Below are 23951 nucleotides of genomic sequence, written 5' to 3' on the forward strand. Positions count from 1 at the left end.
CAGAGGTTCTCCTTATACTCCTGGCTTGTGAACTGGGACAGGACACTTGGGCACTCTGAACCACTGTTTTTCTTGAGTGGAGAAGGAGGTGACATCCTTCATGTCATTTTTGCTCTGGCCCTTCATGTGTGTAAACCCATGGGACTTTGACAAACCCAAGCCCGACATGCTCTGACGCACACGGGATCACAAAGCCCAGCAGAAAAAGGATCAGTGGATGCCTGCCTGTGATTTCGGGAGCATGTGCCATCCAGAAAAAGTTAGGAGGCTAAGTGGCTCCCAGATCTTGCCATCATATGAGAGTATCACATCTGCTCAGTTTGGGCTCAAGTCCAGGTTAGGAGTGTCTGGCCCACGGTCTACACTTGGCTTAAATCAGACAGGGCAAAACATCTGGATCAGCACCAGGACACCCAGATATTTGTCCCAAGGCTATGGAAAATATGTGCACCTTTCTTGCCCTAAAGGACTGCTTTATTTTACATAGATAACTATATCTATATATTTGTGCATGAATGTGTGTGTGGGGGGCAAGGATTTCTCTCTCTCTCTCTCTCTCTCTCTCTCTCTCTCTCTCTCTCTCACACACACACACACACACACACACACACACACACAAAGGCACAGATTTTATGGTACCCACAGGCCTTTCAGATAAGAGACTCTCAATTGAACAAACAAAAGCCAGTTCCATACAGTGACAGACATTTGGCTGAGTAGGTCAGCAGGATGTGGAAACTTGTTTTAGGTTTTTTTTTTTTTTTTTTGGGTGGGGGGATTGTCTGTTTTTGTCTTTTCACCCAGGATTCTACTGCTTAGTGGGTTGTGTGGTCTCTTTACTGGCCGTATATATAGTTCATAAAGGATGTTATTAGGGTAAATTCAAGGAATTCACGTTTCAAAATTTGCTGTGACTGTTAACTGTGATGAAATGTTACAATCATATCCTTCTACATGACTTTTCTTTGTTTGGGTATGATTATGGGAAAACTTAAATTTTCGTAAATTCTATGTTTTTCAAGACCCGTGGGGTGGTGCACTTTTATGTAGATATATTTCCTTTCAACTATCCTTCAAAAATCAGATCGGGTCATCCAGGTTACTTCTCATATAAAGATTACTCAAGATATTTTAACAGGAGTGTTCCCAATCCGGCTTCCAGATTCCTTGGATTCAGCGTGTGGAGAAGGGTAAGCGACAGTGGTGTAGCTGTAACAGGAGACAGTCTTTTAAAAGCCTGGGATGCTGCAGCCCTCTCAGACTGAACACATGTCAGGATGTGCCTGTGGGGGATGCTGGTGGTGGTTTAGGCTCAGGATTCTGCATTCTGTACTTTTGAAGTCGTTCTCTGCTGGCAGGCGACCTCTCGATGATTTTCATGTGGTAGTGTTCAGGCCAAATGATAAAAGTCCACTCTGTGAAGTGTCCAGGATTTAGCATAAAGTTGGAGAGCATGGGGGTGCTAGGCTTATGGCAATTCTGTGCTCCTTGCTGCAATTGATAGCAAGACCGGGCTTGGAAAGCAAAATCCACTCTCTGGTCCGCTGAGAAGCTGTCTCACTGTTCAAGAGTTGTCTCTCTGAGGAGAATTAAACTATGTGCTCTTTCATCTCGGCGGCTTTGTGAGTGCAGGCTGGCCATGGACTGGGGGATGAGTGTGTGAATGAACAAGTGAATGGAGTCTCTTCCCCTGACTTGGAAAACTGCTAAGAAGGAGCCGTTCCTCTCTCCAGAACCCTCTGTTGGGGAGTCCTGGCACAGACTCGAGAATGGCACTGGTGTGCTGAACAGCCTGCGCCTGCTTAAAGTAAATGTCAGTGCTCTGCCCGGGGGGCCACCCCTTGCTGGGACCACGCAGCACTCATTTCACAGGCGCCACTCTCTGTGAGACCCAAACACAGATAGTGACCTCAAAGCCCCCCCCCAGCCCCCCGCATTTGCCTTTTTATAGGCCGACGATGGTAGATGTTTTAATATTTCTTGTGGACCAGTAGGACTCTTGTGCCCCCAAACAGAGGCTTGATTTGGGATGATGATTTTTAAAAAAGGCTTACTTGCTTTGTGAGAATATCTTTCTAAATTTCCATTGCAGTGGGAAGTGTCCCAGGGACGCTGCCCCACATGAAGCAAGGCTGGGATAAGACAAATAGGACCGGGAAACAGGGACAGGATTCTTTTACAGCATTTCGTTTTGCATACCAAGAATATAACTTGTAAATCTTTCTTATGCTTTTATTACGGTACATAAATTATGATATTTGAGTTGAAGCCATAAAGCCCCACAGAGCAGAGAGTCAGTTGCCTTCTCGAAACTTCCCATAGGTAGTATGACTTCAATAATTCCACAGTGGAATTTCAACACCTCTGATTAAGCACTTTTTTCTACAAAGTAACAACAGTAATCCCCATGTAAAAAGGTGGTACACTATCCTGGATGGCAGATGGTGTTATTAAATGCACAAGCAAAGCCCAAGGTCATAAGGAACTAACAATCAACCAGAAATACGATCTGTCATAGTCACTTAATGGGTAACCCCCGATATGTACCATTTGTATTATTGTGAATGTTGGAGGTTTGTAGTCAGGCTTCAGAACAGTTGTGCAATTGCTTAGAAATCTTGTAATTATTTCCTTGTTGAAGCATTTAGTGAAATTAACAAGCCAAAAACAAAGTGAAAATCAGTGTGCTTTTCTCACGACATTGTGTTCTGTTAGCCTACTTTGAAAAGCACTTTACCAATTCAGATGGTACAATTTCATAGCTCTCCCTGAATATAACTGGTCTATCTAAACTAGTACCATTAAAAGTTAGATTTTTATTCTGATAGTTTGAATGATGTTAGGATTGCTTCACATTGTCATAGACATCATTTTTGCCTCCCAAGATTTAGTGATATGAAGGTTCTAAGAAAAGGTATGGGCATACACAGCAACAACCAGAAGTGTGGATGAGGGACAGTTGGGAAGCATGGGGTGGGAAGGGCAGTGGGTTGGGGAGGCAATAAGGACCCGTGAGTAACGGCTGGCACCATTAGAATCTGAAGTAGCCTTATTTTTATTGCAAATCCACATGGACATGTCAATAAGTTGGGAGCTTTACATACAGTGGCCAGGTCCCCAAGAGGGTTTCCAAGGTCAGTTTGCCATGGAATATGTCTTCAGCTTCCTTTTCAATTAGGGCTTTTGAAGGTGAGGCACCGAGTTCTGATTTTACCCAAGGTGGTGGGGTGAAAACCCAAAAGGGCAGCAACTGAATCTGAATCCAAAGATCTGACACTTGATTGGGTTTGGAAGAGTGAGCTCAGCTCATAGGCAAGAACTATGTCAGACATCCAAGAGATGGACGCCAGCCACCGTTCCACCAATGTGAAAACCAGCACCTGGAAAGCTGAGTAGGCCCAGAACCCAGGGGGACCAAGATGAGCCATGAAAACCCCGCTTCGGAGGTGGATGGCTGATCAGAGTAAGTGAGTGAGTCTACTCTTCAGACAAAAGCTGTTATTAATTTTCCTTGCTGTTGGATTTGGGAGAAATTTTGAACCACAGAACATGCATGCCAGTGAGAAGTTTTCCCTTTATCAGCTTCTTATACTAGAATACATGAGTCTCCATTTCTCTAAACTTCAGTTGCATGAGGAATGCGCAGCATCTCAAGGCACAGACCCACAGCCACCGACCTGCATTTACAAGCTTAGGTGGCTTGATTTCCCACGTGGCCAGGACTCCTGCAGAAACTTCCAGCAGAGCTTGGAAGAACTGATGAGATACTCGTGGGCTGAATGAGTGAGAACTTTCTGGAGAACAGAAGACTGGTGAAGGTGCAGCTGGGAAAATATATGTGAGCAGAGGCGAAAGAAGGCTATACACCTGAAGGCTGGAGGCACCCTGCGACCTAAGACCACACAAGCATGACAGGTGACCTTGCTTCCAGATCTGCCTCCAGCTTCCTGGGCTGCAGCCAGCACTGCATCCTCAGTCTCCCCTGGGAAGGGTGGGCGCACATTCTATCCCCAAGGCCAGGATCCCAGGGCTGCTGTCCCCCCAACACACACTCTGGGATGGGGAGGGAGAGTGGATCATTCTTGGAATTCAGGAGATGGCAGCTTGCTGTGATGTCCTGAAAGAAGACAAAGTTTGCAAATCACTGTAGACAGTTCATTTTATAATAGTAGGTCTCCCGGGCAGGGAAATGAATGGAGTAAACTCCTCTCTTAGCCACACATCAACCAAGACAGCATTTTTGAGCTAGACAGTGACATGGACTGAGCTCGAAGAGTGAAGGCAGGATGTCTGAGTTTCAGGCATGGGCACCATAGAAGGTGATATCTTCAGAAAAATGAGCAGTCTTGAGTTTCTCATCAGTCCCTCCCTGCCAATGTCATTTCCAAAGTCAGGGAAAGGAATGTCTGAATTTTCCATGTTAATTCTCTTCTGAAATCACTCTTATTGCTAATGAGCATTTGTAACTGTCAAGGAGAACAGGTATAATCAGCTTCAAAGACATTCTGCATGGAATGCTATATCCCTTGGAAAAGAGACAGCTTAGGAGATGGTTATTCAGAGTTTCACACGAACACTTTATAAAGTCTGTAATTTACCACAGGATTAACAAGAAGTAAGTTCCTCTGGAATACCTCAGAGTATTCAGGTTAGAAATACAGTCAGTGTAGCTTGTTAAACACAGATCGCTGGGGGGGGGGCCTGTCCCCTTTCTGGTCAGCGGTGATATCCAGGATGCAGCCCACTATTTTTCTTCCACGGACAACATTGTCTGCTCTTCAGCCTCCTTGGTGGATGTTTCACCTCCATTTTCCTTAAGCTGTGGTGACAGTAGAAGCAGCAGTTACTGTAGGCTCAAATGCAGGGCCTACCCTCACCCAGTATCATGACAGCTATCCTCCAATTTTCTCTTTGTCTGTGTACACACATTTCCAAGGCATGTATTTATATTACCAGACAGAGAAAGGCACAGGTCATTCTCCCCAGAACCCCTACTGCAGACTGGAAGTCTCAGAACGTCTGGACCTCTGTTCACAGCCCTGTGTCCATGGCTTCGGAGTCTGTGGATTCAACCAAACGTGGACCAAAAAATACTTTGTTCAGAAATATCTGTTGAATGAATGAATGCATTGCTCTTCAGGTCAAGTCACTATCAACTTAAAAAAATATCTTTAGTACTAAAGCATTCGCATAAAGTTTGTAAATGTACTTTTTATTTGTTAGGTTATTTTATTTTTTTTCAGTATTAGAGATTGAGCCCAGGGCCTTGAGCATGCTCTGCCAGCGCTCTCATTACTGAGCTGCGGTGAGGGTATGACCCCAGTCTGTTTGTTTGCTTTTGTGGTACTGAGGATTGAACTCAGGGGCACTCTATCACCAAGCAACATCCTCCAGTCCTTTTTATTTTTTTATTTTGAAATAGGATCTCACAAATTTGTCAAGGCTGGTCTCCAACCTGCCATCCCCCTGTAGCCTCCTGAGTTGCCAGGACGATAGGCACGCGCCACCACCTCTGGCACAAACATGCATCTGATTGCTTTCTATGTGCTTCTGACTGTTTATTAGTGCCTTGTACTCTATGTTTGTTATCAATATTTCCTTGAAATAAAAGAATTATTTAAACATTTTGTCTTCATAAAAACGTAGAAGCACATGCAGTTATGAGAAATAATATAGAGCTGGGCATGGTGGCACATGCCTGTAATCTCAGTGGTTCAGGAGGTTGAGATAGGAGGATGGTGAGTTCAAAGCCAGCCTCAGCAACAGTGAGGCACTAAGCAACTCAGTGAGACCCTGTCTCTAAATAAAATACAAAATAGGTCTGGGGATGTGGCTCAGTAGTCGATGTCGTTGGTACCAATAAATAAATAAGTAAAGTACCAATAACATTAAAGAAAGAAAGAGAGAAAGAATATAGATTCTGTGTACCCTTCTCCCATTTTCCCCAATAGAAATAACTGACCAAACTGTTGTACAAGGATGTATGCAGTGTGTCTTTTTACCTTCTTAGTGGATTATTTTGCAGAGCAAAAGTTAATCATTTTGATGAGATCCAGAATATGAAGTTTTCTTTTTATGGGTCACAGTTTTGTTGTCAAACCTCAGAACTCAGAACTTATTGCCTAGGCTTAGCTCTCAAAAATGGCTTCTTATGTATATATTTTTCCTAAAGGTTTTAAAGATTTCTGCTTTATATCAAGGTTTGAGTCTATTTGGAGAACTTCTGTGTAGTGTGTGAGGTCATGGGTGAGGCTTTTTCTCTTTTTTCTGTGAACTTCTGATTGCTCCAGCATTGTTGTGAAATGGCCGCCCTTTCTTCCATGATTGGACTGCAATGTCACCTTTGTCAACAGTCAGTTGTATGTATTGGGGGCTTTTTATTCTATTCCACTAATCTGCGTGTCTGTCCCCACTAACATCACTGCTATGGGGTAGGCCTTGGTTTCAGACTAAGTGGTACCTATTGTCTCTCAAGATTTTTTGAGCTACTCTAGGTCCTGTGCTTTTCCAAACAAATGTAAAAACAAGGTTGTCTATGTCTGCAAAAAGCCTTCTAGGACTTTTGTGGAAATGCATTAACTCTGCAGACTAATTTGGGGAGCGATGACCCCATCGCTGTGTTGACTTTTTCCCAGTGAGCACAGCATTTCTTTTGCTTTGCTTAGTTCTTCATTGTTACATTTCTTCACCAGTGCTCTGTAGTCCCCAGCACAGATGAGAACATGCTTTAAGTTTACAGTTTAGGCATTTTTTTTCCCTTTGGAATGGCTATAAATGGTATTGCATTTTAAATTTTATTTTCCAAATGTTTACTATTAATAAATAAAAATGAGACTGATTTTTATGTGTTGACTTGTATCCTGCAAACTTGATGACTTCACTTATTAGTTCTAGAAATTTTATTTGAAATTTCCTTGGGCTTTTCTTTCTTCCTTTCGTACTGGGAATGGAATCCAGGAGTGCTTTACCACTGGGTTACAAACCTAGTTCTTTTTTATTTTTAATTTTGAGACAAGGTCTCACTAAGTTGCTGAGACTGACCTTGAACTTGTGATCCTCCTGCCTCAGCCTCCCGAGTCACTGGGATTATGGGTATGTGCCACCATGCCCAGCTACCCTGGGATTTTTCTATGTAGACATTTGTGTAATCTCCAAATAGGGACAGTTTAAGTTCTTCCTGTTTAATCCATGCCTTTCATTTATTTTTCTTGCCTTATTGCAGTGTCTCAAACTTGCAGTACTATATTGAGTAAGACTGGAAATAGTGGACACCATTGCTTAGTTTCTCAATTAAAGAGGAAAAGCATTCATTGTTTATTTATATTGTTTGTGTGGGCCCTTTACCAAGTTAAGTAGTTATCTCTATTTCTAAGTTGCTGAGAGTTTTTTTTTCTTTTTATCATGAATAGGAGTTGAATTTTGTCAAATGCTTTATCTGAAATTGATATTATCATGTAACTTTTTTTTTTAAATTTAATCTTTTAATGTGGAACCAGCTTTGTATACCTGGAATAATCCCATCTGGTATGGCATATAGCTCATTTACATATTGTTGAATTCAATTTGTTCATATTTGTTCAGGATTTTTTTGCATACAAAAAATATAAGTTCATAAAAGATCTAGGTCTGTAGTTTTATCTTTTTATTTTAACACTACCTTTGTCTTGTTTTGGTATCAGGATAATAATAGCTTCATTAAATGATTTGTGGACTGTTTCTTCTTTTCCTTACCCATTTTCTTTTTGTGGTTAGGGATCAAACCCAGGGTCTTGTGTGTGCTAAGCAGGTACTCTACCACTGGACTCCATTTCCAGCTCTCCTTTTCTGTTCTTTTTTGAAAGAGATTGTATATATTTGATTTTAATTTTTCTTTAAATGTTTTCTAGAATTCTTCAGTGAAAGTATATGGACCTTGTCTGGCATGATGGCACACACCTGTAATCCCAGTAGCTTGGGAGGCTGAGACAGGAGGATCTCGAGTTCAAAGCCAGTCTCAGCAATGGCAAGGTGCTAAGCAACTCAGTGGGACCTTGTCTCCAAATAAAGTACAAAATAAATTGGGCTGTGGAGGTAGCTCAGTGGCCAAGTGTCCCTGAATTCAATCCCTGGTACCCCCGCCCCCCTGCCAAAAAAAAAAAAAAAAAAAAAAAGAAAGAAGGAAAGTATAGGGGCCTGGAGATTTCCTTTTCCTAAGCTTTCTAATTATTTATTCCATGTCTTTAAAGATCATAGAACTAGTCAGTCTGTTTATTTCATCTCAGTCAAGTTTTGGTAGTTTGTGGTTTTCAAGGAATTGGTTCATTCCTTCCAAGTTCTCAAATTTAAAATCCTTTTGCCGTCTGCAGGATCTTTAGTCATGTTCTATTTTGTTCCTGCTGTTGACAATTTGTGTTTTCTCTTTTATTTTTGTAGTCTCACTAGAAGTTTGCAAATTTTGTTAATTTTTTCAGATAAACTTTTTGGATTGTTGATTTTCCTACTCTTTTCCTGATTTCAAGTTCATTGAATTCTGCTCTTTATTATTTTTTTCTGCTTATCTTGAGTTTATATTCTGCTTTTCTTTTCCTAATTTCTTGACATAGGAACTTAGATTATTCTTTTGTGATTTTCATCTTTTCTAATACAAGCAGTTAGTATTGTTAATTTCTCTCCCTTACCTCCTACATATTATAATGTACAGTATTTTCTTTTACATTTAGTTCTATATATCTTTAAAAATTGCTTTGAGACTTCTTTGACTTTTAGAGCCAGTTAATTTGTTTGTTTGTTTATCTTTTGTGGTACTGGGATTGAATCCAGACCTCTATGCCCTTGGTCTGATAGGACAAGTTGATTTTTAAATTTATAGTGTTTATGGACTTTTTTAAACCTGTGACTGATTATAATGATGAAAAAGTAGGAGAATAAATTTAAATGTTGTGAAGAATCTAGCAAATGAAAGACAAGTCATGGTTAATACTAAACTTTGGAGGTGACAAAAAAATAAGGGCTCAGAATAAGCATTCAAAAGCCTTCCTAGAAAATGCTAACTGCATGGGAGAGTTCTTTAATAGCTTTCTCTGCATTTATTTGTTTTTGCTTTTTGAAAATCTTTTCATGTTTTTTCACATTTACTGTGAATAATTATTATAAATAATATTAATAAAATATTACTAATTTTTAACCTAAATTTTATTTGATTTTAGTAAAAAGCCAACCAAATCGTCTTTTCTGTTGAAACATTGCTCTGTGAATATACAGCAATGCTTTTTAAATTTTTTTTTCTGTTTTTATCTGTGTGTCTGTTATCTTTCTTCCTCACAAGCATGCCAGAGAGAAGGTCCAGGATGCTGGTGCCTCCGAATGAGCAAGTGTCACAGCGGAGTCTGTTGGAGCAGGGGTTGTGCTAGGAGGGCTGGGAATGAGAGACTCTCCAGGGGCTCCAGAAAACCACCCCGGGCCTCTGGAGGAAATGGCCTGCCGGAAGTGAAGGAGAGAGGAAGACAGAGCTGAGGGGAACACTCCTGGAGACACAACCTCCAGTATCTGGAACAACCCTGACTGTCTTTACTTATGTGAACAAATATATTGCCCCTCGCCCTTTTTGTGAGTTTTCTTTTTCTTACTTGCAACCCAGAGTCTCGACTATATATACTTCATTTGTTACTAGGTTTTAAAAAATATCTTCACAAAGTTTCCTGTAATTGAAAGAAAGATGGCCATTCCTCCCAAAGAACCTCTATGACTCGTATTCGCTTACCAGAAAATCAAGTCTCCTTTTGCCTGTGTATCGTCCCAAGGGGTTCTAGCAGGCTTGTTTGGTTGCCTGGATGTTGTTTGTATGCTTTTCTTGTCCTTTCCACTAATATTGGTTAGTATGTCACCAGGGCAGAGGCTATGATGAGCATGTCTTTATACCACCAATCACGTGCCACTGCCATAAGATGCTTGGCCACAAATTCCTTCTATAGTTTCCTGCAGAAACCTTCCTGCTCTGCACTGGGTGACTGGGGGCAGGGGAGGAAAGCAGCTCTCTTGAAGCTCTCCTTTCCCAGGAAGATTTAGCTCCTATTGGGATCCACTCCTTGCCTTGGGAACATAGTAAGAGGGTTGATTTCCCCACCATGTCCCACTCCATGATGCTGGGTCAGGCAGGGCATCGTGCAGTACCGAAACAGCACCTGGGTGAAGAAAGAGCCACGCTGGGGTGAGGAAGGGCTGCCCACCTGCCTGCTCGCCTCTGAGAGGGCTGCAGGGCAGCAGGTGGATGGGGAACAGGGCTGACTTCTCTGGGCTCCTCTGGGTGGCTTTTTTGCAATGCCTGTGGCAACAACACTGCAGGTCATGCTGGATTCTTCCAGACTCCCAATGCAGTGATTGAAGTGGGGACAAAAGGGCCATGCTGTCTGGCCTTAGCACAAGCCTCACCTTGTACGCAGCTCACACTCAATCAAGAGCAGCAAAATGCATCTATCAGGTGGTGGCTGCCACGCCTGCCACAGAATAGATGTTAAGTGGCCCAAATGGATGGGGTGCGGGATGGCGCTGATGGACGGCAGGAGCTCAGCACTCTTGCTTTCTTTGCTGCTTCACTGGAACAAGAGAGAAAGACATTAGGATGGAGGATAATGTGCTCCAGACACAAAGATGAAAGAGAGCAGCACCCACGATGTTGTGCTCTTGAAGTCCCTGCTAGGCCTCCTCGCCCTCTTACCCTGAAGACACAGCTCAGTCATTTTAACCCTCTGAGCACTCTCTTTTCCGTTGCATCCTTGAGCCTGCAGCCTGCCTTCTGAACAGACTCTCACTGTCTCTGCTGAGAAAAGAGCATGCAAGTTTTAAGCCCCCGGTGTCTCCCCCCAAAATAGGTGCAATTGTCCCTCCAAAAGCTCTGCTGTGACCTGACCCCTGGTACCTTATTTGGAAGGAGGGTCTTGAATATGTAGTGAAGCAAATGGCACTGAGCTCAGGTGGGCCTAATCCAGGGTGCAGGAGGACACCACAGGACAGTGGGGACATACAGAAGCAATGCATCTATAAGCCAAAACCCGTCAAGGATTTAAAGAAGCTAAGAGAGAGGCAGGGTACAGAGTCTCCCCAGGCCCTTTAGAGAGGGCATGGCCCAGCCACACTCCTGTATCAGACTGGGAATTCTGAATTCAGACTCCAGAGCTGTAAGAGTAAAGCTCTGTCACCCTAAGCCGCCGGCTTGTGGTAATGTTACAGCAGCCACAGGACACAGATACACCCTGCCAAGGAGTAAACCCAGGACAGGGGTGAGAAGGGTGAAGAAGAGCTGTCCCAAATCATTGTGAATGATGACATCACCCACAAAGGAGGTCATTATCCAAGGTCTCAGGATAGCTCCTGCAGAGTGACTGGACAGGTGTGCCCAGCACCCTGGGGTCAACATCCCTGCTAATCCCAGTCTGCCTCCCTCCTTCTGCTCCAAACATGCCAAAAATCTGCATGAATTACCAGGAGAACCATTTCAGATGAGTAGTAACTTTATCTTATGGAGTCACAGGAGTGTTTGTGGTCACCTTCCAGGAGGATTTACTAGCAAAGGTATCTGATCCGGTGCCTTCTTTGGAAAACCCACCCTGGGATATCGGAATACAAAAAGCACTCTCTCTCTTTTTTTTTTTTTGTACCCTTTAGGGCAGGGTGTATTACTCTCCATGGAAGCTGGCCCACAGTGGTAGCCTGCTGTTTCCTGCAAGAAACTCATCTTAAATGCCTTCTGAGATTCCAGCTCAAGGCACCTCCATCAGCAACAACCAATAAATGAATAATACCAGATGTAAAATGGGCCACACGGGTCTCCTGGAGGGAAACAAACCGCGTGAGGGTTTCATTTGCTGGAAGCCCAGAATTGCGGTACCTTTTAATGTTGAATGGGAAAGTGTGTTATAAACTGTAAAGGGCTGTAAAGAAGTCAGTCACTACATTATTATTTTTTTCTATTCTGTACCCTTGATTAGATAACAACCTAAAGCTTTGGTAAGCTGTATTTTCTCTTCTCAGAGCTATAGTTGTCTTATCCAAATGAGGGAGTTGTGCTTACTATGCCAAGGTCCCTGCTAAGCTCCTCACCCCATTTTTTCCTTTGACTCGATGATCCTGTCAACTGGAACATGTAGACATCTATGCTCTTGAAATGTGGGAATACATTTGGTGACTCTCTCAGTGTATAATATTAAATTATTTTGCATTGGCTTTTCAGATATATTTTGCATAATATAAAAGGCAAAGAAAAAAGTGAAATAAGGCAAGAAAGTAGGCCATGAAATATAACAAGAAGCACTTAAGGAAATCCACCTACTGAAATCATTGAAACTCAGCTTCTCTGGGGGAGGGTACTCGCGAGGAACACAGATCTAGCCCATGCAAAGGAAGAAAAAGGCTCAAAACTGCTGTGTTGCAATCAGAAATCAGAAATCCCAGCCACCTTTTAAAGGTAATGAACTTCGTTTTTTGCCAGTAATAGAAGGAATTGAAATAACGCTAACAGTAAGCTATCATTGCATACAACTGAACACCGTGTTAAAAATGATCATTATTGAGTCTTTTTGAATCAACAACTTTTTCTCTGACACACACTCCCCTTCAATAGTCTTGAAATCTGCTGGAATGTTGAAAGGAGCAGTGGAGAAAGATGAAGGGTCAGTGAGTCCTGTATGATTTTTAATTCAATGGAGTCCATGTTTCTTATGTATTTAATTTGGTTTCTTTAGACAAAAGGCCTTTGATTGTGTGTCCTAGCTTTAAACCCGGCTCTCTGCAGAGCAATCCTGGTGGGTGCTTCAGGGTGTCCTACAGGCTGCTGGGGTGAGTGCTCCTGAGATACCGGGGACAATCATGATGGGCAAGGGGAATCTAACACTAACAGTGGCCAACACCTCAACTGGTCTGGGATGAAGGGACAGAGGGATTGGGGCTAGAAACCAAGCCAAATCTGTCATTTCATTCCATAACTTCCTTTAGATCTTAATCCTTAAATGTTTCTAAAGAGAATTTTTAAAATATGTTAAGAAGTATGGAACAAGAGCCATAGAAGTATTTGTATGCCTGTGCCCTAGTAATCCCGCTGCTCGATATCTATCTTAAGAAAAAGATCCGGAAGTGCGTGGAATGATTTATGAATGAGCATATTCTGTGAAGCACTCTAAAATACAGGAAAAGTTGGAAACAAACCCAGCATCCAAAAATAGGAGTGATTAAGTAAACTGTAGTCCATCCATATGATGGAATGCTGTGCAGATATATGTGAAAATCATGCTTCCAGAGATAGCTATGATCAATGAAAATGCCCCGTCTGGAACAGTCTATGAAAAGACAGACACATGGCCAAATATTCCACGAAGCTTTAAATATACATGAATCTCTCTGTGTGTGCGTATGAAAAAGAAGCAAAAACACCAAAATGTTAACTCATTGTCTCTAAGTAGGGGAATTATGTGGTAGAGATGTTTATATCTGACTCTTCATATTATTCAGAAATTTAAACAATGAGCCTACATTGCTTCAAAAATCAGAGATATAATAATGTAGAAAGTTATGATGTCACAACCATTGCTTTAAAGTATGGTCCCTTCCCCTAGAGGGTCGCTCCCTGCATGTCTGGGTATGGTGTTCAGGCTTCAGGGTGGTGGGGTATTGGGACGGTGGTGCAGGGACCGTGGATGTGGCGTACACGAATGAACACATTTCAGGTGTTAATGGCTCAGTCAGGAGCAGGTGTTCACAGAGCGCTTCTTATCTAATCAACCAGTGTTACTGAGCATTCACTGCTGGCCACCTCATCTGTGCCCAGAGCCAGGGGACCCAGCAGAGGAAAGATTCTTCCCGGGTTGGACAAGGTGAGAAGCCGTGGTCTGGTGCCCACGATGTCCACGGTGGTGGGCTAGCTCGCCCACGCTCACTCAAAGGGAGTCTACCTTTGCCCGAGGGTCCAGGACCCAGGCCCAAGTGCTCCCCCAGGTCTTGTTGAAGCTTGGAGGCCAAGCCTGCTGCTCCTCTCAGGACCCATCCTACTTTGGCATCTGCCATTTGGCGGCAGAAGGGATCTTGTTAGATGGGGCTTGGTTTGTCACTTGGTTGTACAGCTCAGTACTTTCCGAGCATTCTGTTTAAGTGCTGACAACTTGATATTTTGATCAATGGTTGCTGTATTTCTCCATATGCTTAGGTTGACAGGCTGATAATTTCTGAAGTCAATCTCTCTCTACAATTTACGATTTTTATTTTTCAATTGCCTTATCTGCATTTTGTAAATATCTCAAAATAGTAGGATCACTTGGTCCAAGCCCTGTATAATTGGGTCAAGGGCTTGCTGCATCCTTATGTAAATTGAGGGTGGAGCGAAGCTGCTGTTTGTCACCTGTTTGATGACAGGCGATGGTTTATGTAAGAGCACACTGCCCTGGTCTTTTGATTTGGTTACAGGGATCCTCCCACTGGAAAAGTTGGGCTTCACTGTAAACAATTTACTAACTGCTGCAGACAGCCCTGTGAACAGAGCAGCTCCTAAACACAGTAGTCCCTGCTGCAGAGGCCATATGGGGACAGACCTCTATCCAGCATCATCTGTGGCCTGTTGCTGCCCATGACTTGGGTTGCCTGTGTGTCCCTGGGACAGGTGAGCCGTCAACCTTAAGGGGCACCTGGTGCCCAGCTACTCCCTTCTGTGTGGAGCAGGGTCCTCTGCATGCCCCAGGTGTTACTCCTAAAGTGGCTACTTTCTTCAACCCATCTCTGCCACTGGGCGCACAGGGCAGCTGGAGGGACAACTGTTTAAAACTCCTTGGCAGGTGGCAGGGCCAAGTGATTATAAATGACCTCATGTCAAATCCCATCTCTGTTTGCAAGTCGTGTGACTTTCAGGAAGTTGACCCAAATTCCTCAAGCCTCGGTTTCCTTACAGGGACACGGGCAAGACTTGAACCCAGAGCTGGCTGGCAGGAAGCCAGGAGGGGAGTAGCTATGGCGGATGTTGCACACTCCCTATAGGAGAGACCTTCTAATCTTCAAGGGGGCGAGTGCCTGTGCCTGTGTGTGCATGTGCTTGAGTGTGTGTGTGTGTGTGTGTGTGTGAGCGCGCGCGTGCCCACATATGCGTGTACGTGAGTGGGCGTGGAAGGATGCCCACCAAGGCCACTCAGAGCTGCAGTAGCCAAACTTTCTTTTCTCAGAAGATCTGGATGTGTGACATTTCTGTGTGCCACGTGGGAAGGTGGCTGAGATTTTTCTTTTGGCTCTTCAGCACTTGAAAGGGCACTTGATGATAATGAGCAGCTGCAGAGGTCTGTCTGTGAGCTGGGCTAAAAGCAAAACTAAATGAGATGGTGAGACTTGTTTGCGTCTGAAGGCTCCTTTCCCACCCACCACACTGGTGAGGTCCTGTTTATTCTGACATCCTCTCCCGTGTCCCCCATTTCTCCTCCTTTCGAGTAACAGTATCTTGAACAGAAGTTCAGCTGTTCGTAACTTAGGAACTGTGGGGTGATTCTTAAAGGGTGTGAAGGAGCATTGATCCCATAGCAGGTAATGACCCTGCATCTGTCTACTGTCACATAATGACACAAGACCACTCTCTAAGACTACAAGTCTTCTCAGAGGCATCCTGGAGAGCTGTTCTAGACCCTTACATGTCTCAGAAGAAAAAGTGGAGGGGAGGGGAGGACAATAAGAGGGGAGGACAGGGGAGGAAGAAGAAAAGTATTTGGAGCAGAGAACTTTCTAAATTGTAATCACCCTCTCCTGCTTTCTGAGAGTATGGGAAACTATTTGACTTTCCCCCCTACAGTCTTGAAGTGACCACACTGAGAACCAACTCTTCTGCAATTGTGGGGTAAAATCCTGGCTTTAGACAAGGCAGACAGACAGGGATATTCAAGGGATCCCAATTCCTGTGACTTGGAATTCTTGTGTCTTCTGCCTTTTACACTCCTGTTTCCCCCTCTGGGCCATTAGCAGTTGCTTCTTGTTAGCAAGTGTGGTTATGAGAGACCCTCTCCTTACTGTTAATGATCAATTTTTGAACTGCCAGCGGCACGAAAGTGAGAAACTCATGCTGTTTGGAATAGGTGTACAATAAATATAAACACCATTCACTTGGGGTCTGGGAGCTATTTCTCCTAGGATAAAAGTATATGTTTGAGAAAAGTATTTCTTAAGTCTTCTTTTTTAAAAATTCCATGTCTCTAAGCTATTTTGGGGGACATGTGAGGTTATGCAATGCTCAGTTCTGTGTAAATAAAAACTATATGGAGCACGGTCTCCTCTCCACCCATCCTTGGCAGAGGTTGGTTACTAGTTATTGCAGTATTACATTCAGATGATGTATATTTTTTAGTACCCTGAAGTTTTGAAATTTGAATAGCTCATGAATTGAACTGACATGAGAGAAAGTATTTCAAGTCTCCTACAGTGATTTTTATGCTCATAAAAATGTTCCCAGTATGTGAAAGGCAAAGTCTGATTCCAGAAAAGTAACATCCTCTGCAATCTTGCTCAGGCTGTCTCTCCCTGCTCACTAACCTCCTTTCCCAATTGGTCTACAAGACTCATTTTCCATGACTGGCCATTTCTGCCTAAGATCCTATTGGTCAAAACGGTTATCTGGACAGCTGCCAGTCCTTCCAGATTTCCTGGCAGAAACGGAGGAGTGTTAACGGTCCATGAGTTGGGATTCCTAGGTCACCAAACACCTTCACATTCCATCCTCTGAGGTTCCTGATTTACTACTTGTCTTGTTTACTCCAGGCAGGAAGAAGCCAGCTGCAGAGAGCCACAGGACCCTGAGTAGATGACCACTGGGCCACAGAGACCCACACTGTGGCCCCTGGCCTAGGCCCTGTACCGTTTCTGCTGCCCAGATGGCTTATGTGAGCCTTTACGCAGAGAAGTCACGTGGAGCACCTTGCAGCAGCAGGTTTGCCATGCGTTAAAGTTTGACCAGCAGAAATTGTGTTGTTTACCCCAGCCCTGTGGCAGGCCTTGTGCAAACAGCGCCCGTGAACATTTTCAGCACATTCTGGACTTGCCTCCTCCTGGGGTGATGACTGTTGGTGGGGGTGTGGGGTGCCATCAGCTTTCAGTTAGTTTCTGGAACAGATACCTGAGATCATCGAAATGAAGGGAAAAGGTCTTATTGGCCTCGCTGTTCTGGAAGCTTTGGTCTGTGATCCGCTGACTTGCTGTTTGGGTCTCGGGGTAGCACAGCATGTTGGGACACATAGAGGAGAAAAACTGCTCAAGGCCAGGAGTCGAAAGGAAGAAGAAGGGGCTGGGGTCCCACAGTTCCCTTCAAGGCACACTCAGTGACCTGAAGACCCTTTGCTAGGTCCTGTACCTAGTAAGTGTCCTGTCACCTCCCAACAGCACCATGCTGAGGTCTAAGGTGCCTGGAGGTGGACATCTGTCTTTTCAGAGTCCATTCAAACTCAAGAGCAGATTCAAGGCTGCAGCTAAAAACTCTGAACACTGTAACAAATTTCCTCATATGTAACAAGGAGTTTATATTTAGAATTTTTTAGACTTTTGCTGGAATTCATAGGATTTCATAACTGGATTCCACACGATTTTCCAACACCTTTGTCCAACGCCTTTGTTCACTCGTGGTGCAGTGCTCTGAGGTAAGCACAAAGTGCTCTGGAACACAAACTTCATCACTCCTGCAACAAAGCACTGCTGTCGGCTATGCCCCTTAGTCTGTGGTACTGTTACGGGAGCCCAGCAAACCAACAGAGTGGATGTTTTTAAAATCAACTTCACCTAAAAAACAACAACAACAACAGCAACAGAGACAATATTATCAATACCAACATTTGCAAGGGAAGCAGCACTGCACACAGGTTATGGGGTCGCTCTGGGCCTGGGCCCAATGGTACTGCTTCTGTCACTTGCCAACACTGTGGCCTGGGACAAATGGCTTAGTCTTTGTGCCTCCACTGGCAGATCTATCAATGGGGTGATAGCACTGATGTCACGATGACTTCATTTTAGCTTTCTGATCATCCAAGTCAATCCCCAGGCACAGTGAAAAGTCAGAGATGAGTGGAAGTAAGAAGCAAAACAGGTGATACTGTGCCAGACTCAAAGCTGCCCCACAGCAAAGCAAACAGTCAAGAGGAAAGGACAACCTTCAGACTGGAGAAAACACTTGCAAGCCATTTTTCCGACAGAGGGTTAGTGACTAAATATACAGTGTACTCACAACACTCAATCACAAAAATACATCAATAAACATAAAAATCCAGTAAAAACATGGGCCGGGTATGGTGGCAGACATCTATAATTCTAGCGTCTCCGGAGGCTGGATGATCACAAGTTCAAAACCAGCCTCAGCAACTTAGTGAGACCCTGTTCTAAATAATAAAATAAAAATAAAAAGTGTTGGGATGTAGCTCAGTAGCTAAGTGCTCCTGGGTTCCATCCTCAGTACCAACAAAACAACAAAAGCTCCTGAATAGATATTTCTCCAGAGAAAGTGTGCAAGTGACCAAAGGATGTAAGAACAGGTATTCAGCATCACTAATCAGTGGGGAAATGCAAGTCAAAACCACAATGAGATGCCACCTCACATCCGTTAGGGTGTCTGTCATTAAAAAGAGGAGAGAGAACCAGCACTGGAGAAAAGAGACTGTACTCTCTTGGGAGTGAAAACCGGTACAACCATATGGAAAGCAGGATGGAGGTTCCTCAAACAACTGAAAACAGAGTTGTGCTGTGTCCCCCAGTCCTTCTGCTGGGCGTGTGCCAAGGGAACTGAGATCAGCTCCTCCCAGAGACTGATGCTCCCTGTGCTCACTGCAGCTCTGTCTGCACAGCTGAGGGTAGAGCGACCCAAGCGCCGGTGCAGGCCCCAGTGGGTGGACAAAGGCTGTGTGGCGGGGATGCGAGATGGAATTGTACTGAGCCTGTGGCAGCATGGTGAACCTGAGGACACTGTGCTTGGTGAAATGGGCCAGGCACCAAACACTCAGATGTCTCTTTTGTGTGGAACCTTAACAAGTAGAAATGTGAATGCATAGAAAAGACAGTAGGCCTGCACTTCCCAGAGTCACAGAGAGGCAGGATGGAGAGATGCAGGCCCGGGTCACAGAGCTGCAGCTGGGGCCCTTGGAGACAGCCAAGCCATGCCCAGCAGGATGGCCGTGGCTAACGAGATGCAGCAGGTGCCAGACATTTGCTGTGAGTAGCTGGGGTGCTCTCACCAGAGACTCCTGTGAGAGACTGGGTGTGTTGACTTGCTGGACCATGTAGCAAATTCACTTTTTGTGCGAGTCCAAACGTGGTGTTGGACACCTTAAATAGAGACAATTTTCTTAAAAGGGAAATTACCAGTGGAAAAAAGTGGAATTAAAAAAATCCCTTCTTTGTGGACTTGGACGACTATGGGAGTTTAGGGATGGGGCTCTGTTTGTTTTTGTTTTCACAGTCATTTGGGCAAATAATTTGCTATTACTTGTTATAATTGAACTTGAACATACCCCTGCTCAGGAGTTGTGCTTTTGGGTGTACCCCCCCCCGGAGAAAATACGGTTCAGTGGCCCATGAAGACCTGTTCAAGAAGGCAAAGGCTCATGAGGCTGGCTCTTTTTATTATTATTATTATTTTAATTAGTGTATGAGTTATACATAATATTTGGGTTCATTTTGACCTAATTATACAAGCATAGAATATAATTTGCTCTAGTTCTGTCCCCAAGATTTTTCCTTTCCATCCCCTTCTCCATCCTGCTTCCCTTTCCTCTATTCTACTTATCTTTCTTCTATTGATTAATAGTTTTTATTTTAATTAGTGCATTATGGATATATATAAAGGTGAGATTTACTGTGGAATATTCATACCCCGTGAGGCCCTGCCTCCTTCATCTTCAATGTGCATAGCTAGCAGGAGTTTTGTCTGGGTTCTTCCACACTTTCATTTAGTAGTGCCTGAGGCGGTGGGAGGACAATCCTCCTAGTCTCACTGTCCCACAGCTGAGCGCCTACTCCTCCCCAACCTCCAAGATGGGCAAGGGCCCAGATTACCACTTGAGATGGGGGATGGGGTTGGGGGAGCCTCCCTACTCACCTCCACAGGGTCTCCAGGAGATAGCTGTTCCACACATGCAATCTCAGCTTCCCCAGGGCTGGGCAGGTGGCCCAAGACCTCTTGATCCACAGATAAGAAGCAGAAACACAGTCACCTCAATTCAAGAACAATTTGAGATAACATACTAATTAAAGGGGTCTGTAGACACAAGATCTGACTAGATTTAGATCTGGGAGTTAAAAATCAGATGGTTGAGAGTGAGAATTTCATGTAAATGCAAACTTGACCCCACATTACGCAATGGAGCAGTTGCTGAGATTGGGTGGGGGTGTGGCGGGGGTTTTCTGCCATCAAACAGATAAACTGCATCTGTCAGGGGAGAGATGAGCTGAATGTGATGGACTCTCAATTCACTTGAAATCATTGTAATTTGCAAGAAGGTTGAATAACTCTTCCCCCCCACCCCACCCCCCGCACTGGGAATGGAACCCAGGGCCTTGTGTATACTAAGCAAGCCAAGCTACATCCCCAGACATACTTTTCTTTTCTTTTTTTTTTTTAAAAAAAACAAAAACTACAACAAGGCAGCTCTGAAATGCATGGCTTCATTTAATCAAACCACTGAAGAACTAATCCCAGCAGGACCACCCAGGCCCAGCACCAGTTTTTCCTCAAGAATTTGGCCTCCTGCTCCTCTTTGAAGGCAGTTCCATCTTGTAATTAGGGGATTCCTTTGTTTCTTTAATGATACTAAATCACTCTGCCCAGGGTGTCATCAGAGGAAAATCGCCTCTTAGGTACCAGCAGGAGCCACCTCAGCCCACGGGCCCCAACAGGAGTAGAGCACGTGCCATCTTGCCTGACTCAGAGCTGTAGGACCCCAGCAGGTGAGGCTGCTGGGCAGGTGGCAGGCTGGGGCTCACCAGCGCACTAAGGTGCTTCCCAGAGCACTGTCCTCAGAGGAGGTGGCAGACATTACTTGCAAAAGAGAACCGCGACCCGGTTTGGGTCTTGGAATGTCTGCATGTCCCTTCTCCTCCCTGGGCAGCCATCAGAGCCTGCGGCTGGCGCCTGTGGGAAGGCACAAGGAGCCACCAGGTCCCTAAGGTATCGTGTTGAATTTCTCAATCTAACTTTGTTTAGTTTGGGGAAAAACATATTTTTGGTCCTGGGGAAAAAAAAAATTGCTGTGGTTTCTCTCCTCCCACCCTCTGTAATCGCCACTTGCAAGAGTTTCACCATTTTCCCATAAAAAAAGAAAGAAAAAAAGAAAGAAAGAAAGAAAGAAAGAAAGAAAGAAAGAAAGAAAGAAAGAGGGAGGGAGGGAGGGAGGGAGGAAGGGAGAGAATGAGGGTGTTGGGCAGACATTCTTTGTTTTCTCTGCTCCTTGTCCCCACGCATCCTTCCTTCATGCTGGACTCACCCCTTTCTCTCAGCAGGCTTCCTCTTGCAGAAGGTAGCTTGTCACTTAGCTGGATAAGTAAGGTAGAGTTGGAGGCAGCCTGGGTGCCCTGCCCAGGTGCCTGGAGGACCCTCCGCCACAGCTGGGTGCGGCGAGGGCAGCAATTTACCTCCTCTCTGCAGCCGCCCTGACTGTCCTGCTTCCTACTTTCTGTCTCCATGTGGGCCCGTGCCACCCTTCACTCATCACCCAGCTTGTCCTGAGCCCACCTGTGGGGTGCCCACATTCTGCTCCTGCCCCATTAAATCTGAAGGCCTCTGGTGCTGGGGCGCGGGCCTGGCACTTCAGCCAAGGCACCAAGGGTGCTTTGGTCTTCTGGTGGTTTCTGTTACCCGTCTCCTTCTCACCGTCTCACACACACATTGGCCCTATGTGTTGTCCACTGACTCAGCCTGTCCCTTCTACTCCCCTCAGCAGGGCAATGTCAGGAGTGAGCAGCAAGTGAGTCAGAGCTCCTAGGTTCCCTTAAATGGTTCGGCCACTGACTCACTGCGTGAGCATGGATGGACCACTTCCCCTCCCAGCCCACACCACGCTCCGTACACCGGCAAGAACAGGGCCAGAATGAGTGTGAGGTCCTCTACAGGTACAAGCCACTGCCCAGCTTTCACTTCTGTGAAAAAAAATCACTGGGGTATTTTCATAATTACACTGGAATGGACTTAAACAGGCTTGTCCTTGGCAAACCCCCCCTGGTGGTCCCTGCCAGGTGCTGGGACCTCAGGTAAAAGCGGAGACCAGAGTGGTCATTCACGGCTTACCACCTCCGTGTGAGATTCAGTAATAGCCACTTGCTTCAGCCTGGGCTGTTTGGTTTGCTCCAGAGAAGGCGAGCAAGTTGGACTGTCTGTCATGTGTGCTTCTAACTCACAAGCAAAAATAATCAGACGCCACCCTCGGATACACAAGCGATCTGAGAAACGTGGGTGAAGTCGAGCAGAGCTGCCAGGGTGACCCAGAAGGCTCTGTTTGATTGTTATAAGCCCCAGCTTCAAATATTCTGCCATATCCTGTCTTTCTGAAATTTAAACCACCCTAGCGTCAAGCTCTTGCCCATTTCCAGCCAAAGAGCACTTGGCCAAGCCCATTCAGACGGGCGCAAGGACCCAGTGTGGCTCCAGGGGGCTGCAGGGGCCTTCTGAGAGTTCAGTCAGGGCAAGTGTTCCCAGGCACAGACCACATCTGCCTTGCTCCTTCCTCTAGGAGGAATACCAGGGAAAGATGGAAACCTGTGTACGGATGCTACCATGATTAGGGATCCACAGGAACAGGGCCAGAGCTACGTATCCTGGCTGAGAAGCCAGATTCAAGGCTGTGGGCAGGAATGCGCCCTGGGGAAGCTCTTGCTTAACTCCAGTTCTGTAAGCTCACTGCCTCCTTGACAAAGGCCAAGCCAAACAGGGATCCCGGGTGAGGCCGGACTGGCTAGCCAATGTCAGCTCATGCAGGCTTAGACTAGGGCTGGGAGGAGCCCAGGCAGAACTTCAGGATGCCAGGTGCTGGGCAGAATCCAGGGCCAGGCAGGTTCCTGCAGCTCCTGGAGCCCAGTGAAAAGTGCAGATTTCCCAGGGGCCACTGAGCAAAAGACACAGTTTGTTTCCATCCAGGGCCTAGTCTAGCTAGACCTCCAGGGATCAGGGAAGCTAGGAAGCCATGGGCCTTGATGGGGAGTGCAGGGGGCTTTGGCTGCAGTTGGGTGCCCAGTTGACAGGGTCACCAGACCAGCAAGCCTTAGGTGCAGAGCTGGGTTCTGCAGCCTTGGCCCCGAGAGGCCCAGCTGACAGCTTGGCCATTAAACAGGCACAGGCTTCAGCAGTTTAGGAGGATACCCCCAGCTCTCAAAAAGATTCCTCTTCTCTTCAAAAACCTAAGTAGAGCACCCCAGATTTTGGGCTGCTGGGGAAAGAACTGGTCTGTCCATGTATGGACGCAGCCCTCGGGAGCATTGCTCCCTGAACTGAGTCTGTCATTACCATGTGAGGAATAACCAAGTGCCCTCTCCATTGTTCACAGACACAGATTCCCAGTTCAGCTCAAGGAGGTAAGGAAGGCAGCTGTCACCTTGCTTTCTTGTCACTCAGTCCAAAGGCGGAGCTCAATGGCCAAGCAGCTTTTAAGGGGTGACAAATGGCCCAAATGTTTCAAACAGTTAAAGTTGGTGATTGGGGTGAGAGAGGTGGGGGATGGGGGGATGGGGAAGAACCAGTGCTGGGGAGTCTCCTCTTCACCGGCACCCAGGTTTTTCCTCTCTGCTACTTAACTCTGCGACTGTCCTGATAGAGGAGACTCAGCCCATGGGAGACAAGGCTCAGAGAACTGGAGCATTGCAGATTCTCCATGAGTAGGAATGAGTCACCAGCCCAGGCCTCCTTCTAGCTGGGCAGAGGCAGTGGCCTTGTTTTGTAATAGCTGAAGGCCACACTGGTGGGGTTGAGTGCCCTGCCCTAATTGGCATGCAATGGGCCA

General features: G+C 45.3%; 2 long non-coding RNA genes across 2 annotated transcripts; one reads left to right on the forward strand and one right to left on the reverse strand.

The window, feature by feature from the left end:
• The first annotated feature begins 14442 nt into the window (after positions 1–14442).
• On the forward strand, positions 14443–19368 carry LOC144367297 (uncharacterized). Its single transcript, XR_013426624.1, has 2 exons — positions 14443–14620; positions 16747–19368. It is a non-coding gene; the product is annotated as an uncharacterized LOC144367297 (long non-coding RNA).
• Positions 16402–20264, reverse strand: LOC144367298 (uncharacterized). The gene is made up of 2 exons (XR_013426625.1): positions 20063–20264; positions 16402–17757 (listed from the first exon to the last, which is right to left on the reverse strand). It is a non-coding gene; the product is annotated as an uncharacterized LOC144367298 (long non-coding RNA).
• Positions 20265–23951: the final 3687 nt, after the last annotated feature.

The sequence above is a fragment of the Ictidomys tridecemlineatus genome, chromosome 10, assembly GCF_052094955.1.
Source record: "Ictidomys tridecemlineatus isolate mIctTri1 chromosome 10, mIctTri1.hap1, whole genome shotgun sequence".
NCBI lineage: Eukaryota > Metazoa > Chordata > Mammalia > Rodentia > Sciuridae > Ictidomys > Ictidomys tridecemlineatus.